This window comes from Typopeltis vanoorti, chromosome 1 (genome assembly GCF_054136105.1).
Source record: "Typopeltis vanoorti isolate ZY-2024b chromosome 1, IOZ_Tvanoo_1.0, whole genome shotgun sequence".
Classification (NCBI taxonomy): domain Eukaryota; kingdom Metazoa; phylum Arthropoda; class Arachnida; order Uropygi; family Thelyphonidae; genus Typopeltis; species Typopeltis vanoorti.
In genome coordinates this window covers 79,272,779-79,293,395 of record NC_143549.1, presented here as the reverse complement: position 1 = coordinate 79,293,395, position 20,617 = coordinate 79,272,779, and the positions used below count along the sequence as shown (strand labels likewise).

The 20,617-nt window shown below is 35.1% G+C and overlaps 1 protein-coding gene across 2 annotated transcripts in view; it reads left to right on the top strand.

The window, feature by feature from the left end:
• Window positions 1–20,617, top strand: part of LOC150110124 (constitutive coactivator of PPAR-gamma-like protein 1 homolog) — a 299,942-nt gene that overhangs the window by 124,913 nt on the left and 154,412 nt on the right. The gene's annotated exons all lie outside the window — the stretch shown is intronic.

The window sequence follows — 20,617 nt, the reverse complement described above, 5'->3', positions numbered from 1 at the left end:
ATGATGAGATATACTTTCAGAATAAGAAAAACTTTTAGTATTGAAATTAATCATGCATTTAAATTAATCCTCCTGGATCAAGAGGCAAGTGGTGCATTGTTTCCTGATATTTTGAATGTGATGTGTGTAGGTCAACAGTGAAAGAATTGAAGGAAAATAAATGCTAGCTCAGCTTTCTCTGTAAGTGATTTTGGCAGCAGAATGATTGCTAAGTGTGAAAGAGGAAAAATTAGTGTTAGAGAAGCCAATCTATGGCTGGCCTTGACAAATGACTAGTAGGAAGATGATTTGTGAGCTTCCATATACGCCTATGGGAAAACTGTTTGGATGTATTTTAATGTTAAATGATTTATCTAGTTCAGAGCAGAAAAAATCACATAGCGCTCTAAACTATTTGTGTAGTACTGATGAGGTCTCCCCCGAGTAGCAAACTAGTAGGCCAGTTCTCCTTGAATTCTGATGACTCAAATTTTGAAGACTCGAAAGTGCCCCCCCCCCCCCCCCCTCTGGCGACCTCCCGAGTAACGGACTGGTAGGCCGGTTCTCCTTGAATTCTTATGACTCGACACTCAGGGTAGCCCCTGAGTTTCAAAACGTTACAAAAAAAGCTTATCATTTTATATTATAGAGTAGATTACTCCCACACACAAAAGGTTGAAGGGCCCAGCAAACAAATGCTGTGTGTGGGGGCAAAAGATGCCTATCAAATCATATTATCTGTGATGAAATCTAATCAGAATTGCTTATTTGAATACATTGATGCTATTTAATTCTTTCTATGTGGGATGTGAGAATGCTTGATATTCATATTCAGCAAGAAAGTCAAGTCTTAGAAAAGTATTTTGTATCCTGCTAGTATGCATTAATTTTGTATTATGATGACTTGGGAGGGGGGGGGGGGTAAATATCAGTAAAAGCAAGCTTTTGAATATGCAAAGAAAATAAATATTCTATACTCTCACTCCTCTTGCTGTGTGGAAGTTGCAAAACTTGGCTGAAGTGATTCCTTTTTGTTCTTAGTTATTGTTGTATTCTTGTTTAATTTTTTTATCCAAGTAGTGTAAGCAAACAAGGTTTGCACGTGAAATATTCTTGACTTTTTGTTGACATTTACTCTGTTAATGCTAAGATTATAGTAATTTCTTGGTTTTGACTAAATCCGTTAAGTTACATATCGGTATACAGTGCCCCCCCCCCAACCCCCTTCCACACACACACACACACCAAACTTGCACTTTTTTTTTATTTTAATATAATGAAAATTGGATATAATGGATGAGTAAGTTTTCTGTCACTTTTAAATATTATGCCTTCCAATGTGGTTGAGCCCTCCTGCAACCATCAGCTCTTATAGGGAAGAAGAGCTTGAAACTGGGAACTGTAAGACAAGAACTACCAAGGTAGTATATGAAGATGATATTCTTAGATGTCCCTTTTCTGAAAACCAGGAGCAATCTTATTAAAATGGTAATGTGGAACGTCAGGACACTCTGTGAGGCAGGCAAATTAAACAACTTAATCCAGGATTTAGAAGTGATGAAGGCAGGTATCAGTGAAGTGGGGTGGACAGATACAGGCATAATTACTATATACAGAAGAAAAAATCATATTATAATTTACTCTGGCAATGACTTGATCTTAATGGATTGGCACTCATTCTAAGTAATAGAATTGCAAAATATCTCCATGGATCTTGGCCCATAAACGACAGAATCATAACAACCAAAATAACTTGACAACCATTTATTTTTTATATTATCCAACCATATGCACCAACTCAAGATCACCCAGACAAAGAATTGGAACAGTTTTACGAAAAAAAATTATTTACAAAGTCCTTAACAAGTCTGGTACCACAATTCGCACAGAAGACCAATTGATGGAATTAACATGAAGTGGCAAACATTCAAAGAGAGCATTAACGAAGCAGCTAAAAATATGCTTCCACAATTAAAAGGGATAAAAATAATAATAATAAAAAGAATAAAACCTTTGAATAAATGAAAAAACTTAAAAGTTGATGGAAAAAAGAAAAAAGTTAAGGACAAACCCAAATCTAAAAGCATGAATTAAAAAAAAAATTTTTTTTAAAAATGCAGGAAAGCCAAAGAAGAATTAGAAATAAATGTAAACACCAGAGAAATTACAAACAGGACAAATAATGACATGCAAGTTTCATTAGAGATTCAAGAGACCATGTTCTAATTAATAAAAAAAGAAATCATGGAAAGATGGGTTGAATATACAAGGAAATTATATGAACAACAAAGAAATAATATTCCCAAACAGACAGATTTAGAAGGACCATCCATTTTATTTTGTGAAGTAGAAAATACCATCAGAAAACTAAAACCACATAAAGTCAGAGGAATAGATAATATCTTGGCAGAATGGTTGAAGACTTTAGATCAGTGTTTCCCAACGTGGGGCAATTAGAAAATGATGCATTTTGTCACCTCATCACTGATATATTCACCATTGAAAAAACTCGCCATTGTTGGCCATAAATTGTCAATGTTGCAACCCTGACTTTCCAAGATAAAAAAGCTGACATCACTATTACTGCAGTCAACATAAATTCAGTATCAAGAGGAACTCTCAGAAAAGCAAAATGATGAGTCTATTAGAACTTAATTCAACATAAAAGGAACAATAGCATGGCTTTCTGATGAGACAGAAACGAAATACTAAAATTCAACTAGTTTTGCAAAAAAAATACTGTTGCCTTCCCGTCGTCATATTTAGTTGAATGTGGCTTTAGTGCTGTAAATGACTTGCTACTGAAAAAAAGAAATCATCTGGATATCACAGACCATGGGGATTTGAGATTGAAAATGACTAAATTAGTACCTCAAATAAAAACTCTTTGCAGCAGACATCAAGCTCAAGGATTGCATTAACTTGGATTTTATTTTCCCAAGTTCAGTTCGATTTATGTTTTATAATATACAAAGTGTAATATAAAATGTATATTCATTGAAGAAAGTTCAATTAAAAACAGTTGTACCTATGTTCCTTTTTTATTTAAAGTACATATTTATATTATACTTTTTCAGAGCTTGGCTGACTATTATGCTAGGGGTGGGGGACATCAAAATCTTTGAGGCGTTAAAGTGGTCATGATCCAAAAAATGTTGGGAAACACTGCTCTAGATGAAGGACTGAAATTCCTGACAAAATTATATGCAATAAAATATATGAGACTGATTTCTACCTAAAAGATATTAACCACTCAATTTTCTTTCCAATTCCCAAAAAAACAAGATATGAAGATTTCAGGAATTAGCCTCATCGGTCAAGTATCATAATTTCTCTTATGTTATTCTTGAAAGAAATAAAAGAAATATAAATATAGAAATAAATGATACACAAAGTGGCTTTACAGAAAATGTAGGCAGCATAAAAGAAGGTATTTTCAACATCAGAACCATCATAGAAAGATATTTAGAAAAACAAAAATATGTGTATCTCTGTTTCATAGATTACGAAAAGGCATTTAACAGTGTTCAATGTGAGCAATTAATTGAAATGCTTTCAAAAATAGGCATGGTCAGGAAAGTCATTAGGCCGATAACTAATCTTTACCTGGAACAGACTGCATCTTTGAGAATAAATGAAGAGACCTCAGAAGAATTCCCAGTTCAGAAAGGTGCGAGACAAGGCTATGTCCTTGTCTTGTCTCTAATTCTTTTCAACTTATACATAGAAAAAATATTTAATGAAATTAGTAACCTCAAAGGAATCATTGTAATGGGGGGGGGGAAATATTAATAATGTAAGATGTGCAGATGACACAGTTCTAGCTGAAAATAAATGACCTGAAGGTTCTTATAGATGAAACCTTCAAGTACGGCCTCAATTTCAACTTTAAAAACACAAAAATCATGACAATTTCAAGAGAAAAGGAAATATCAAAAATATACATCAATATAAAAGGAAATAAACTAGAACAAGTGCAAACATATATATATATACACACATACATACCTTGTATACTTGATCACAGAGAATGGAAGGACAGAAGATGAAATTAGAAGGATTGAAATCGCAAGGTCAACCTTCAGTAATATGAAAAGCCTACTGACATCTAAAGAGTTAAATCTGAAAACAAGACTAAGAATCTCCAAATGTTACATATGGTCCACATTATTATATGGAGTAGAGATATGGACACTTTCCAATCTGTGTGTGAAAAACTTGAAAGCCTTCAAAATGTGGATGCTGCAGAATTATGAGGATATCATGGAAAGACAAATGAAGAGGTACCAAAGATGGTAGATGAAAACAGAAGCCTGATAAAAGAAATTAAAAAGATAAATGTTGGACATTCGGATATTGAGGCCATATTTAGTCTTTGAGTTGTAAGTCAGCAGTTAGAATTGAAGGAAGTACAGGAAGATGGTTTAATGTTAAATCTAGTGTGAGACAAGGATGTACATTATCCCCTCTGTTATTCATTATCTATATGGATCACATTATAAAGGAAAATGGTATTAAACATGATATCAAAATTGGAGATGTTAATGTCAGCTCTTTGCTGTATGCAGATGATGTTATACTTCTAAATAAATCCGCTACAAGAATCTGCAAGATTCTCTGACTAAATTGAATAACTGTTGTAATAGATATGGTATGAAGGTCAGCAATAAACAGACAAAGACAATGAAAATAGGCAGAATCATTGAAAATGTAAACTGTGTTGTGAATGGAGAACCTGTGGAACAAGTAAAACATTTCAGCTACTTAGGCACGATTTTTAGTGAAGATGGTAAATTAAATATGGAAATAGACAACAGATCAACAAAGCTGATAAGGTAGGAAGTCAATTGAATAAATTCATATGGAATAAGAGAGAAATTAGTTGGAATACTAAATTAGCTGTATACAAGACAGTGTTCAAACCAGTTTTAATTTATGGATCTGAGAGCTGGGTCAGAAGTCAGATGATCAAAGACTAGAGACTGCAGATATGAGAGTCCTGAGTAAGATTAGAGGCGTGAACATATGGCATCACTGGCAATATCATATTAAAAATGAGGATATTAGGAAAGAACTTGACATTGTCAGCATCCAGGAATGCATTAGCAGAGCTAATCTCAGGTGGTATGGTCACTTAAACAGAATGGCAAGGAAAAGATTAACAAAACAAGTGTTCTCTGCCAGGTTGGCAGGAAAACAACCCAGAGGAAGACCAAGATATAGGTCGATTGATACGGTACAAAGTGCCTTAGACGATAGAAATATAAGATCTGATAATATTGGAGTCTTGACAAGTAACAGACTGATTTGGAGGAAAATTGTAGATAGGAAGTTAGTAATGATGTAAATTTTTCATGTAGTACTATCATATCCTGATGATGATGATATTTCAGACATATTCTTAGACTCAATTGCCTTCAAACGACACTTCTTGAAGGAGCTGTTGAGGGAAGAAGAAGAAGACAGAAACTGGAGTGGATGAAAAGTATAGAAGAATGGACCCATCTCTCATACAAGGAATGCAGCAGAGAAGCACTGAACAAGACATGGTGGTCAATCTCCTGGAGAAAGAGGACACCTGACACAGACAAGACCTTCCAATACTTTATGTTTCCAGGGCTATAACACATGTTCAGGATAATCCCCATTTAGTTGTGTATGGTAAACTTTTGCATCACATTCTTGCATGCATCCCTTGGAATTGATCTGATCTCTTCTCTGATTACGTTGCAGACATTAGCAAATATAGTCTTTGAAAATAATCCCATGGTTAGAAATCAGGAAGAGGTTTAAATCAGAGATGTCCACTTGAATTCAGTCATGAAACTGATTACTTGAAGTGGTTTGACAACTATTCTCTAGCTATTACTGATGTGTGGGGAGCATCATCCTTTTGGAACTAGAATTTAACTAAAAGTAAGAGATAAAGTGATGCTGTGTCTTTCCAGGCACCTCAAATATATCCATATATACCTCTACTTTGTGTTATGATATTGTGACATTCCTTTCATGCTCTTCAACCTAGACTGCTTTAGGAAATTGTTCCAAGCACTGCATTTTCAGTGTAAAGAACTTTCTGCAACTTCTTGAGCTGGTTGTTACCCCTCCCCGAGAAGTTACTGTTCTTAGAATTGAATTTTCCATGGAGATCGAAGTGTGCCTCATCTGACATCAAAGAAAACCAAGAAAAGTTAGACTCTCCTCCATTTGAACAAGCAGTCTGTCAGTCATTGCTTTTCTTTTTAGTTCATCCTTGTCAGAGAGCTTCTGCTTGGTCTGTTTATAGTATCAGTATTTCTTGAGATCATTTGCAAGGTTCTCTTGAGCATTCTTTGGTAATTCCATGTGATAGACTTCTTTTTTAAATGATCTGTTTGGCTATTCCTCAGATTCTCATTTGTCAGATACTGTTTGCTGTACTTGAGGGTTTCATCTATAAGAATCTTGAGGTCATTTATTTTCAGCTAGAACTGTGTCATCTGCACATCTTACTATATTCCTCAGATTCTCATACCATTTTGACAACTTCTGCTCACATTCCGGGTCTTCCTTGATGAGTGGCTTTGGATGATCATTATATTTTGAATCGAGATTTAAGACGATTTAATCGAGACATTTCCTTAATTTCTTCCTTTATATGCAACCTTTAGGGAATGCTTTATTAGTTTTTGCAATGCTGTAGAAAACATGCTCATTTAAATTGGAACAACCGATACCAGAAGTAAGTTTTGACACACAGAAAATACATTCTATTTCTATTAGGCTTTTATATGCTCTTTGGCATTATTTCTAAAGTATATTCAAGGGCATGATTTGAAATAAAAATAAAATTAAATATATAAAAATGAAGTGGATATTAAATCCAACATTATTTCAAAGCTGAATATAGAAACTATAAAAGTTTTGTATGAAATTTGACCAGAGAGCTTACAAGAATACACTCGCCGATATTTACGAGTTGCCCTATCTGGACCTCATAGGAGAGATGATCACTGCCCAATCGTCCATATATTCCTCTCCTATCAGTCCATTTTGAAAAGGTTTCACTGACCTGACAGCTGTTTCAAACTGGTTAGTTTTCGTCAGAGACCAGGCAGAAACCTTAAGAGAGCAAAAACTCTCAGTACTAAGTAACTTGAAATATTGGAAAGGTATTTTTCATAAGCGAACTCTCTGTGAATGCATAAAAGTATTTACTAAAATAAAGAGCCAAAAGGCCTCACTTCAGAGAAGCAAATTTATTAAAATTAAGGATATTAAATCCGGCATTATTTCAAAGCTGAATATAGAAACTATAAAAGTTTCATAAGAAATTTGACTAGAAAGCTTACAGGAATACACTTGCCGATATTTACGAGTTGCCCTAGCCGGACCTTATAGGAGAGATGATCGCTGACCAAGCGTCCACATATTCCCCTTCTATTGGTACAAAAAATACACCTCTCTGATGTTTCAAGTTACTTAGTACTGAGTTTTTGCTCTCTTAAAGTTTCTGCCTGGTCTCTGATGAAAACCAACCATTTTGAAACAGCTGTCAGGCCAGTGAAACCTTTCCAAAATGGACCAATAGGAGGGGTGTAAAAACTCGATGCCGCATAAATTTTCTTCCGTTTAATGCATCGACTTTTTACAGAAAGGTCACATCTTGAAACCTTATACAAATATTTCTATTTATTTTTGTGAACTATTGTGTATAGAATATGAAAAGCCCAAAGGGAATTAGCTTGCTCTTTGCTTAAACAAAGGATGTAAAATTAGTGAAGCCAAGGGCAACGCTTTGGAATCGGAAGGTTGGTTGATTTTTGTTTATGAGTTCAATCTCATTTGACCTTCAAGGTCAGCACAGAAAGGGACAGTGAGAAACAAACATAAGTTCTACAGGCCACTAAAATTGGATTAAAGACATGAAAGGTGAGACATAAGAAGTCGGCGAAAGTTCGAGAACCAAGAGTCACAAGATGATGTCTGGGGTTCTCATAACTGTATGCAAGATTTGCACAGGAAAGTAAGGGGGATTCCAAAACTTAACCCAAGGTTCAAGGAAAGAGAGGAAAATATAAGGCATGGATCTCGAGGAATCAGCATTATCAACTTCGAGAGGGAACTTTAGCAGACACGGAGAAGTCTGGATGAGGAAAACGGAGATCGATCTGCCATGAGCCACTCAAGTTCAGTAATGAGGATAACCAGAGGCGATTAACTTAGGAGAAATCAAGCCCAGACGGACCAGATGCTTTGCCACTCAGCCAAGTCTGCCATGCCCCGACAGCCGTGATCCTTTGCCCGATCGTTTCAGACGCCAGGAAACCTCTCCACATATCCCGCTAGCTGACTTGACGGTTTCATCCATACTCTGAGACCCCGAAGGAAGGAATTCAAAACACGAGACGAAAAAGGAAACTTAAAACGCCGAAGACAAGCAGAGAAGAAAAGTGTACCGGAGAAAAGGAGTTCATGTGAGTCATTTTATTGTATACTGTTAAACTTGTGATGTAAGAGAAATTCCTAATGGACTGCTAGGATTGATAGAATAAGATATATATAACCTATGGGTAACTAGTGCAATTATATGATTGAATTTGTGAAAAGGTGTAGAACTGAGTAAAGCTAATTTCCTAAGGAGTAGTTTGGGCTAAGAGATCAATTTGATAATTGTATGTGGAGAGGTTTCCTGTAAAAAAAATTTCCGGTATAAAACTCTTAAAGCAATATCTTTAGTGCTAATATGTTTATTTTGTTGTTTATATGTTTAAGTCATGCCATTATTTGAAATTGAGGTTAAGATTTAAGTTAAAGTGAATATTATAAACTAATTGAATAATTACAAGATATTGCTTTAAGAGTTTTATAATTTGCATAACTAGAACTGAGATTACAGAGCGAAATTCCTGATTTATGTATTGTAATATTCTCTAAATTTTGTAGCTATTAAACATGTTTGTTAATTATAATCAAAGAGTGTTGTCTGATCTCACTTTGCGATGCACTGATCCCAAATAATTCGATCCAATAGGTAGGAAACTAAAAGATAGTTAAAGGTTATGATAGAGGACTAATAGAAGCCACGACTGTAAAAATTTGTTTTTTGGGATAAGAGAGGACATTGTTGTGTATGATTAAGGATCTGCCGGAAGTACTGATATTCCTTGTACCACATCGAGGCATGGTAGTGCAGTCAGAAAATAAAATAAATTTCCATTGCTCTCAGATGTAAGGAGTACAGTCACCGAAGGTAGAATATTAATTGAGAGATAGAATAGAATAATAACCTGATAAGTAAGCACAACACAAGGTATAGTTCGCCCACCATTTCTAGATCCCTTATTGGCTTGGTGCCAAGAATAGTCGATTCATGCTGAAGGGGTGAAAGAAATGAAGGATGTATGAATTGGTCGCCAACATGCGAAATCACGTGCTTTCTTGTCTGTCGCTGTACTAGTACTAGCTTGATTTTTGTTGTTCTCTTTTTGCATTATTTTTTATTATTAATTCGTATGATGGATCCAATACAGTCAACAAGTTCTATTGTTACACGTTTCAGTAGCTCTTGCAAAAGAATATTGAATAATGTGCTGACATTCTGCGAAAAAGAATCGTCAGAAGGCCGTCTTCTTGTTCCCCTTTCTCAAGTCATAAAACGTGCAAGTGCAATTGCGGGTGTATCGGGATCGACTGTTAAAAGAATTCGTAGGGAATCAAAAGGTGAAGGTAAGCCAAAATTTAAATCACCTAAAAAAAAAAAGTGCCAGAGAAAGAAACCCATTGAAACCGTAGCTTTGAATGATTTTGATGTAGACGTTATAAGAAGAGCTATTCATGAATTTTACGTGGTCGAGAAAAGAGTGCCAACTGTTCCGAAATTGATTCCTGTGCTTAAAGAAAAAATTAATTTTCCTTGGAAAAGAGAAACTTTAAGGAAAATACTTCATGAAATCGATTTTGTTTTAAAAAGTCCCAGAATAAAAGGAAACTTATCATGGAGCGAAGTGACATTGTTTTATGTAGAACGCAGTATTTGCACGTATTAACACTCTACGTACATTTTTCCAACTGTTATACAAGCAGAATAGTTACACTTTAAAAACAGTAATGTTCATAAAAGAAAAGCTAAATTTTCCGACCTGTAATAATAAACAAACTCAGTTTGTTTATTATTACATCCCAGAAGACAGACTGATTACCCTATTATCGGAATGGATTCTCCTTTTTCTGACATGCGCAGAAGTGTCGAGGGACCTCAAATCGGTGGGCGAACTATAATACAACATCGCAGTGTAGATGGGATGAAACAAAAAACAATGAGAAGTAACACCATATATTTACAGGGGAATATATAGATGCTTGGACAATGATCATCTCTCCTATAAGGTCCGGCTAGAGCAACACGTTAATATCGGCGAGTGTATTCCCGTAAGCTCTCTTGTCAAATTTATACAAAACTTTTATAGTTTCTATATTTGGTTTTGAAATAATGCTGGATTTAATATCCACTTAATTTTTATAAATTTGCATCGCCGAAGTGAAGCCTTTCTGCTCTTTATTTTAGAAAAATTAATTATTTTTTTAAATAACTAAATGGACTTTTTTTTTTGTTACCCTGTATTTTTTGGAACGTCTTAACAGTTGTGTACTTACGAGGGTAGTCTGAAAAGTTCTTGGCCTAACAATGAAAAAAACGAATTTATAATTTCAAAATTATTTTTATTTTTTAACATAATCTCCCTTAAGACTAATACATTTATTCCACCGATGCACCTACACCATTATCCTGTCCCTGTAGTAATTCTCAGTAAAATCTGCAAAATACCCCTCTACAGCTGCAATCACCTCTTGATTCGAAGAAAAATGCTGACCAGTGAGGAAGAGTTTTAGTTTTGGGAAGAGATACAAGTCAGAGGGAACCAAATCTGGGGAATAGGGTGGATGTTCCAACAATTCATATTGCAGATCCTTTAATTTTCCCATTGCCAAAAACACCTTTGTGGGCAGGTGCATTGTCCTGATGAAAGATGATTTTTTCTTCTGCAAACCTGATCCTTTCTCATGAATTTTTTTGTCTAGTCTAGTTAAAAGATCGCAATAATTTTCCCCGCTTATTTTTTCCCTTTTTTTAAGATAATTACTAAAATGCCTTTAGCATCCCAAAACACCGATGCCATGACCTTTCCTGCTGATGGAACCGATTTTGTCTTCTTTGGCAGTGAACAGCCTGCTCCTGTCCACTGTTTTCACTACTGTTTGGATTCTGGTGTGTAATGGTGAATCCAGGTCGCATCCATAGTAATAAATCGACACACACAAAATCGGTTTTATTCTTGTTAAAACGCTCCAAGCACTGTTCAGCGATTTTCATGCGAGTGCATTTTTGATCTGCTGTGAGCAAGTGTGGCACCCATTTTGCACAAAGCCTTTTCATTTACAATTCTTCGTGCAAAATATATTCTACATGTTCTTTTGAAATGCCTATAGTCTCAGCAATTGCATGTACTCTGACTCGCTGGTCATCCAATACCACATTGTGGACTTGATCAAAGATTTCTGGTTTTATTACACTTTTTTTGGATGTCCTTCACGTGGATCATCTTCAAGGCTGGTACGGCCACATTTAAACTGGGCAACCCATTTCTTAATTGTCGAAAATGAAGGAGAAGAGTTCCCATAAACTTTTATGAACTTTGAATGGATTTCTTTTGGCGTTAAACCTTCTTTTACAAAGAATTTTATAACCTCATGATATTCAGTTTTATCCATTTCAAGAGATACAGACAACACTTTTGCTTCAGGCAGTTGTATAAAACAAACTACTTGTTAGAATGACTTGCAATTTCACATGGATGCTTATGACAGATGTACCAACTTAAAAAAAAACAAAAAAACTTGCCGATAGTGTTGCCATCTATGGTCGAGGCCGAGAACATTTCAGACCACCCTCGTAAAATAAGAAAGACAGATAGAAAAGTTAGTTTTATTTATATGTATATATGTGCACTTTTTGTAAATATCTTTTTGTGTGTTTGTGCGACTAAATATATTTTTTCTTGATTCAAATAGTCAAGAATTTTTTCTTAGTTAAATTTGAATGTTTATGCCATTCTTAAATATGATACAAATCTGATTATAATTCTGAGGAAAATGTTCTTTATTTTTTTATTTTAATTAATATTGAAAGTTTTTATAAACAAAACAGAAATGACTATTATTATTTCTTTATAGTAATTAAACATAAAATTTGTTGTAGTTATTAACAGGATTCACCCTCTACATTTGACATGCATTAAAGAACAACCACTTTAGAAAGTCTGTTTGGTATTTTTATTTTCTTCACCATCTCAGAAATGTAAGCAGAAAGTGTTTTGTGGAAATACCACATCATCATGAAGGCAATTAACAGTCAGAACCTTGAGAAGCAGAGTCATATGATTGCCTTGTAAAGAGGCAATCATATGTACTCTGCTTCTAATTGTAGGCCTTCTTATCAAAATCAGTAGAATTAAATTACAAAGTCTGTCTGTTTGATTTTTGTAGAATTTCATTTCTAATTAGTAGACTAAAAATGGCAGTAATTTGACATTTTTAATAATCTTGGCAGTACCAAAAGTTACTGTTAATTATCACAATAACCATTCCTCAGATTGAGTACTCTAGATTCATACTTCCATAATTTCAACACTAGCTATCATAACTGTTCTTGAATTCATTCACACTATTTGCACTCTCTCCACTCTATGATAGAAAAATCTAGCCCTCATCCCCTTCCTGACATCATTCATTCTCAACTTCCAAGGATGCCCTTGCATTTTCCCCCACCCTTCATAAAAGGAAAAATTCCATATACTGAAATTCTGTATGACCCTTTCAGAAGTTTGGAGTCGCAATCATATCACCTCTCTTTCTCATGTTTGCTGTCTAGTGTTTGCTGTCTCCAAATTTTTGCACTCTCTCTCTCTCCACTGTATAAGAATCAATATGAAACCAGGAGACTAGCCCTGTGCACAATAGTCCAGGTGTGGTTTTATCAAGGCCTTGTAAAGAGGCAAAATGACTTCCTTATCTTTACATCTCAAGGTTTGTTTCAGCATTGCAATTGTTCCCCGAGTTGTATTTACAATCATTTCTATATGATTCTTGAACTTCAACTTCCTGTCTACTAAAACTCTAAGATCCCTAGCCTGATTAGTTTCTTCTATCATAATCTCAACAATATAATACGACGTTGGATATCTAGCCATGCCAAAGTGCATGACATTACATTTACTAGCATTGAATTGCCATCCATTTTCCCATGCCCACAATTCCAGACTGTGAAATAATTCTGCAAGTACTTGCTACTACATATATGCAATTACTCTACCTATCTTTGCATCATACAGCAAATAGCTGTATGTTGCATGTCAAATCCTTCCCTTTCTTCTAGTGTTGCATGGTGATCATCATTCATTTTAGAAATTATGGACTTTACAACCGTATTATTATTATTATTATTATTATTATTATTCCTGACACCTCCAAGGAGTCCGAAGACTCATCGCGGGAGGACACCTACAACTGTCTCAACCCCTACACCGAACCTCTACTACAAATCATCTCCATCAACGCCATCTACTGCCCACTTCCTCCACCATCGCCACAACTAGTATGCTATGTTGGTAAACTGCTTGTGTTCTGAAGGGCTGATTTGTCTGTATGCGGGATGAAAAAAAACCCAAGTTTCTGGGAGAAAAAACCCTGCTACCTCTTTATGAGATCGGCTAACTCACCTTTGATTGAAAATCGTCCAGATAAAGATTCCTCCCATCGCGACGAGAATCGAACTTAGGCCTATTCCAATCGAATGGCGCAATGTACCGTCGTTCTTCCAATTGCGCTATGGAGGCGCTATAAATGACTATTTTAATTTCCCGATGTTTCGACCTTCATATTAAGGTCATCATCTTGAGTATATACAAGGACAAGCTGAATTACATTTTACAAAATAAGTTAAAGAAACAATGATTTGATCAATGGTTATTCTACTGGCATGACCTCTAGTGGAGAAAAAATACAGATAACATTAAAAATTAATTAATTAATTAGAAACTACATCAAAGCTAAATTCTATTTAAGATAACATGAGAGAAACATTCTTTCATATGTAGATTGTTTTCTTACAGTAACAATGATGTCCTGTTTTTAACATTACAATTGTTATATTAAATTTAGAATTCTGGATTATCTACAGTCCTGTTTATAGTTAACTCTTAGGGAGAAAGGTTCCTTGGGTAGAATATGTGCCTTCCATATGCTTGAGATTTTTAGACCATCATCATTATTGTTCAGATTGGAGTGGTTGATAAGAATCTCACAGGCTTCCTTAAATTTGCATTCATACCATGTTTTGGTGTGATGTAAACAGCTGGTGCTTTTTCCAGTCAATTCTGTGTAAAGTGTTCAAGGCATGATCAGAAAGGCCAGCTTCACTATAGTTATTATATTTAATGTGTCATTTATGTTCCTTTTGTCTAATAGGAATTGTGCGTCCTGTTTCCCCTATATATGGTAGATTACAGGTGCAATAAATATGGTATATTCCAGGGTGGGCCAGCTGAGGGAGTGGGTCTTTGGACGAGTTGAGTAAGCTTTTTAATTTTGCAGGAGGTTTAAAGATGGATTTGAGGTTGTATTTCTGTAGTATTCTGTTTATTTTATCTGACATCTCTTTAATGTAAGGAATGGTTATAGTTTTGTTGTAGTCTGGTTTATCTTTGTTTTTTATTGAGGTCTTGTAGAGAATTTTGAATAGTGTTTTCGCTCTAACCATTTTTTAGAAAAGTATTGCTGATAACTAAATTCGTCTTTCAGTGTTTGTTCATTGGAGCAGATCTTCAAAGCCCTGTTTTTTAGAGTATTAATGACACATGGTTTTTGTGTTTGTTGGTGGTGGTGGTAGGAGTTTATGTGTATATATTGGCCAGTATGTGTCAGTTTCCAGTAAACAGTGAAGGAAGACGTGTGACAAGTGTATCTAGAAATGGAAGTGTGTTCTGTTTTCAATCTCAATTGTGAACTGTATGCGTTTATGTTGTTTGTTTAGGTGGCTAAGGAAAGTGTCTTTTGTACATAGTGTCTGGTGGCCATGGGACCAGATCGCGAAAACATCGTCAACATATCTAAGCCAGACTTTGGGTTTAAAAGGAAACGAATCTAGAGCATGTTGCTCAAAATATTCCATATAAAAGTTAGCAATGCAGGGGGGGAGGGGGGTAATGGCGAGCCCATAGCTGTGCCTTCTTTTTGTAGGTAGAAAACGTTTCGCCATACAAAATAACCAGAATGTAATACATGCGCAAATAGCGGCGTGATATCTGGAGGGAATTTGTTCTGTAAAAGAAGAATTGTGTCATTGATTGCGACATTCGTAAGGAGGGCAGAGATGTCAAAACTGACTAATAAATCATCTTTTTCTAATGTAATGTCTTTGATTATGTTTATGAAGTGTTGTGTGTTTCTGATATAGGAAGGGGGGAATGACCTACCAACTCCTTGAGTGTTGCTGCTAATTTCTGCTAGGTGATAATTCGGGCTGCTATACCTTCAACTATCGACCAGAGTTGTGTGTTTTGTTTGTGTATCTTTGCTAGGCCATAAATTCTCGGGGAACAAGCGTAGTGCAGAAGTAATTTTTTGGCTGTGTCTTCGGGCCATGTAGTAATTGATTTAAGTAGTTTCTCTGTTTTCTTTTTTATTCTATTGGTTGGGTCGTAGTTAACAAGTTGGTATGTACTATTGTCCGAGACTGGCAGATTCATTTTTTCTAAATATGTGGTTCGGTTTAGAATAACGGTGGCGCTTCCTTTAGCTTCTAGTTATTACGATGTTCGAATTTGATTTTAATGATTTCATCGCTGTTAATTCATGTTTTGTTAAGTTGCTTGTTATTATTTTCTTATAAATTATATTTAAAATGTTGGTGGTTTCTAAACATTTTGTTTGCTATGTTATTTGGGATGAATCTTAAGTCTCTTTCAATATTACAAATAAAATCCAGTTTGTTCATCGATCTGGGTGCTACGGCAAAATTTAGACCTTTGCTGAGTAGCGAGAGTTCATCTTTGTTTAAGGCATGGTTGGATAGGTTAGCTACGTTACTGTTATCTGCAGGCGATTGGTGGTTCCTGTTGTTTCTTGCTTCTGATTGGTTGTTAATGTTCACTGCGAAGAAATTCGAATATGTCCATTGGTTTTGTTGATCTTTTAGTCTATGAAATTTGAACATGAGATTTTCTTTGTTAGTTTGAAGGATACGGTTCACCATGTTGTCTGTAATCTTTTCGAGGATAATCCAAATATCTGCATTCAAATAACTTAAAAGTTCAGATTTTACATTTTGTACTTGGTTTTGAGTAACGGCCAAGTTTTTTTTAGTAGCCTGGATCTGTTCTCTGAGTAATGCTTTCTCCTTGTGGTGGTATATTCGTTGCGCCTTTGTTGAGGTAAATTTTCTCTTTAGTTTGATGCAATTCGGAATGATATTGCTGTCTCTACACCGGTTTAAAAATGCCAATCGATTGATCGATCAAATCGTTTGATCATATCCTTCCCAATGTCATTAATGTACAGATTGAATAACAATGAACCAAGTTCTTATCTTTGTGGCACACCACTGGTTACCTTAAATCTTGCAGACTCACATCCCCATATTACCACTCTTTGATATCTGCCAGTCAGCCATCCTCTTATCTATGCAATATTTTATAATCCAATCCCATATTCTCTAATTTATACAATATACAAGTGTTTCTTCATGCTGTATTCTCTCAAAAGCCTTAGCTATATCCATTCACCTTGTCTAACTCAATGGTAACATTATTATAGAAAGTGAGCAGGTTCTTTGAACATGACGTTCCCTTAGTAAACCCATTGCAGTATGTGAGTCTTAACCAACTTTTTCAGAATCTTCATCACCACTCCAGAGATAGAGATACTGATAGGTTGATAGTTGGATACATCAGTCTTTGCCCCCTTGTGCAATGGGATTACTGTACATTCTCTCCACTTTGTGTGATCTTCCCTGATCTGAACTCAAATTGTATAACCTAGTCAAAGGAATAGCCAGTTTAGCTGAACAGTATTTTAGCACTGATATCCTGATAGTTTGTGCTACTGCTCTAGTACCCTCTCCTCATACACCTGAGTTTCTTCATCCAGTGAAGAAGTAGTTGTGAGCTTAATTAATGTTGCATACACTAGGTTGAACAATCTCTTCTGCTTTCAGTAGAGTTAATCTTTCATATTTGTTCTGTTGTTATGCTGTAAGTAAAAGAAAGAATTCTTGTGGGTTGTCTTTAGCTTGCAGAACCAGTTTTTTTTTTCATACTCAAACTTTGCTTTCCAAACAATGGTTTTGACTCTTCTGGCCTGCTGCTTATAATTTTCATAACTGACATTGCCCTTATACACATTGTATTTCTTCCACATCATTTTTTCTTATGAATCTCTTGCTTAATAAGATTACACGTCCATTTCACTCCTACCATATTTATTCCTCAGACATGTGGAATGCATTCTGATATTGCATCATTTAAGTATTTTTGGTGCCTAGGGTCACAAAAAACACTAAGGACCAACTTTTCCTTTTTCATTGTTTCAGTTACTTTCTCTAAAACCTCAAAAAATTCCTCCACGGGGATCTAAATAGCAGAGTAGGAAATGATTGTCAGACATACAAAAATATTTTGGGAAAATCTTGAGAAAAGAGCAAAGCAAATAATAATGGCAAATACCTGTTGGATTTCTGCTTAGTATATGGTATTTATGTTCCAACATAAATATGTGCACAAATTCACATTGAGAGAAGAGGCATGGAATAAGAAAAGTCTCATTAACTATGTTATTGTTGATAGTGATGTTCTCACTGGTTCAGGACACTAGAGCGTACAGAGTATTTGAAATTGGAAGTGATCACCATTTAGTCTTGAGCAGGATAAAATTGAATTTCATATGGAAAAGAAGAACATGTAAGAAAGTTTTACAGCAAATAAAATTTGAGCAGCTTTCAGAGGTGAACTGTAGACTAAAATACACAAACATTATTCAAGAAAAAATAAAAGAGTTTGAGAACAGGAATGAAACCTAGATTAGTGGCAAATCCTGAAGAAAACATTGATTGATTCAGCCAGAGAAGCATTTGGTGAGATTTGGTGACATTGATTGATTCAGCCAGAGAGGCATTTGGTGAGATTGTGTGCAAGGATAGAAAAATCAGAATTCCATGGTGGACACATGCACCATGGAATTTAAAGAGGCAGGAAGTTAAAGAGGAAGTGAAGGAAAAGAAGAAAGCATATCAAAAGTTCCCAGCAAATAAGTCTGCTTATGCTCTTAGAGAATACAGAGACAAATGTAAGAAAGCTAAACACTATGCAAAACTAGCTAAACAAAAGTCATGGGAAAACTGATAAGAACATAGAAAATAAACATCAAGAAGGGTGGCAAGATATTCTGGAGGTTGTTGAAGAAGCTCAGAAATGGAGGAAAAAATACTGTAAAAGGAGTTAGAGATGATAACTTGAAAAACATATCTCATGAAAACTTGAGAAAAAGATATCTTTGATGTATGGAGTAATTACTTCAAAAAATTGTGAAATGAAACAATCATTGACTGCACAGTGGAAAAAAAAACACTGACCAAGTATGGAGGTATAAAAATCTTACAGTGTGCAGAAGTGGCTACATTGCATAGTTCAGAAGGCCTGGTCAGAGGGACGAATTTCAGATGATTGGAGTAGTGCTCTTATATAGTACCCATCATATAAAAAGGGAAATAAAACTGAATGTGAGAATTACAGAGGTATTTCTCTACTGAGAAATACCTTTGTAATTCTCAAACAGGTAAGATTTATGCAAGTATACTTGAGAAATGGTTGTGAAAGATTGTTGAAAGGAAGCTCGGCGAAGAACAAGCAGGATTCAGGCCAAATAAAGGCTGTCAGAATCAGATATTCACTTTAAGACAAATAGCTGAGAAATCATGGGAATATAACAAAGATCTCTATTTAGGTTTTGTAGATCTGGGAAAGGCATATGACAAGGTGTCAAGAGAGAAGCTATCCAAAACGCTATAGTTGTATGTTGTTGATGGGGCATTATATCAAGCAATACTTAGTTTTTATTTGAGTTGTAAGTCAACAGTTAGAATTGAAGGAATTACAAGAAGATGGTTTAATGTTAAATATGGTGTCAGACAAGAATGTACATTATCCCTCTCTTATTCATTATCTATATCGATCACATTATGAAGGAAAAGTGGTATTAAACCTGATATGAAAATTGGAGATGTTAATCTCAGCTCTGCTTTATGCGGATGAAGTTATACTTCTAAATAGATGTGCTACAAGCCTGCAAGATTCCCTAGCTAAATTGAATAACTGTTGTAATAGATATGGTATGGAAGTCAGTAATAACAAGACAGAGACAATGAAAATATGCAGAAGAATTGAAAATATCAACTGCATTGTGAATGGAGAACCTATAGAACAAGTAAAACATTTCAGCTACTTAGACACAATTTTTATTGAAGATGGTAAATTAAATATCGATATAGACAACAGAATCAACAAAGCTGGTACAATAAGAAGTCAACTGAATAAATTTATATGGAATAAGGGAGAGATTAGTCAAAACACTAAATTAGCTTCAAACCAGTCTTAACTTATTGATCTGAGAGCTGGGTTAGAAACAAAACACTTGATCAAAGACTAGAGTCCTGAGAAAAATTAGGGGCATGAACAGATGGGATCAATGGCAATATCATATTAAAAAGGAGGATATTAGGAAAATACTTGACGTTGTCATCATCTAGGAATGTGTTAGCAAAGCTGATATCAGGTGGTATGGTCACTTAAACAGAATGGGCAAGGAAAGATTAGCAAAACAAGCGTTCTCTACCAGGTTGGCAGGAAAAAAGAAGACCCAGAGGAAAACCAAGATATAGGTGGATTGATACCGTAAGAAGTGCCTTAGAAAATAGAAATATATAAGATCTGATAATGTTGGAGTTTTTGACAGTAAACAGATTGATTTGGTGGAAAATTGTAGATAGGAAGTTAGTAATAATGTAAGTTTCATGTAGTACTATCATATTCTGTACATCCCTTGAGGGTACATGTCAGGAATTTGATAATGATGATTTATTATCATTATTTTTGTTTTTCTCTCTTTCTTTTTAATCCAATTACGGAGGCTCCATTTAGCTGGTTTAATCTTTCCTTCAGATCTTCAAGATTATCTGCTATTAGGACATCATCACCTGCATATTTCAGATGATGCAGCCTTTCTTCATTTATGTTTATTTCTTTTGTTTCCCAATCAAGGCTTCTAAAGACTTCTAATGCAGATGTAAATAGTTTGGAAGATATAAGTATCGCTTTGTCAATGCCTTTTTGTACTCAGAACGTTTTACTGGTTTTATATAATTTAATTACAGAAGTTGCATTATTGTAAATATGTTTTAGTGTTTCAGCATATGGTTTCTCAGTTCCTTGGGTTTCAAGAGCTTTTATTGCAGATGTTTTAACTGAATCAAATGCTTTTTCATAGTCTATAGAGGCCACACATAAGGGTTTATTGTACTCAATTGATTTTTCAATGAGCTGTCTTAATG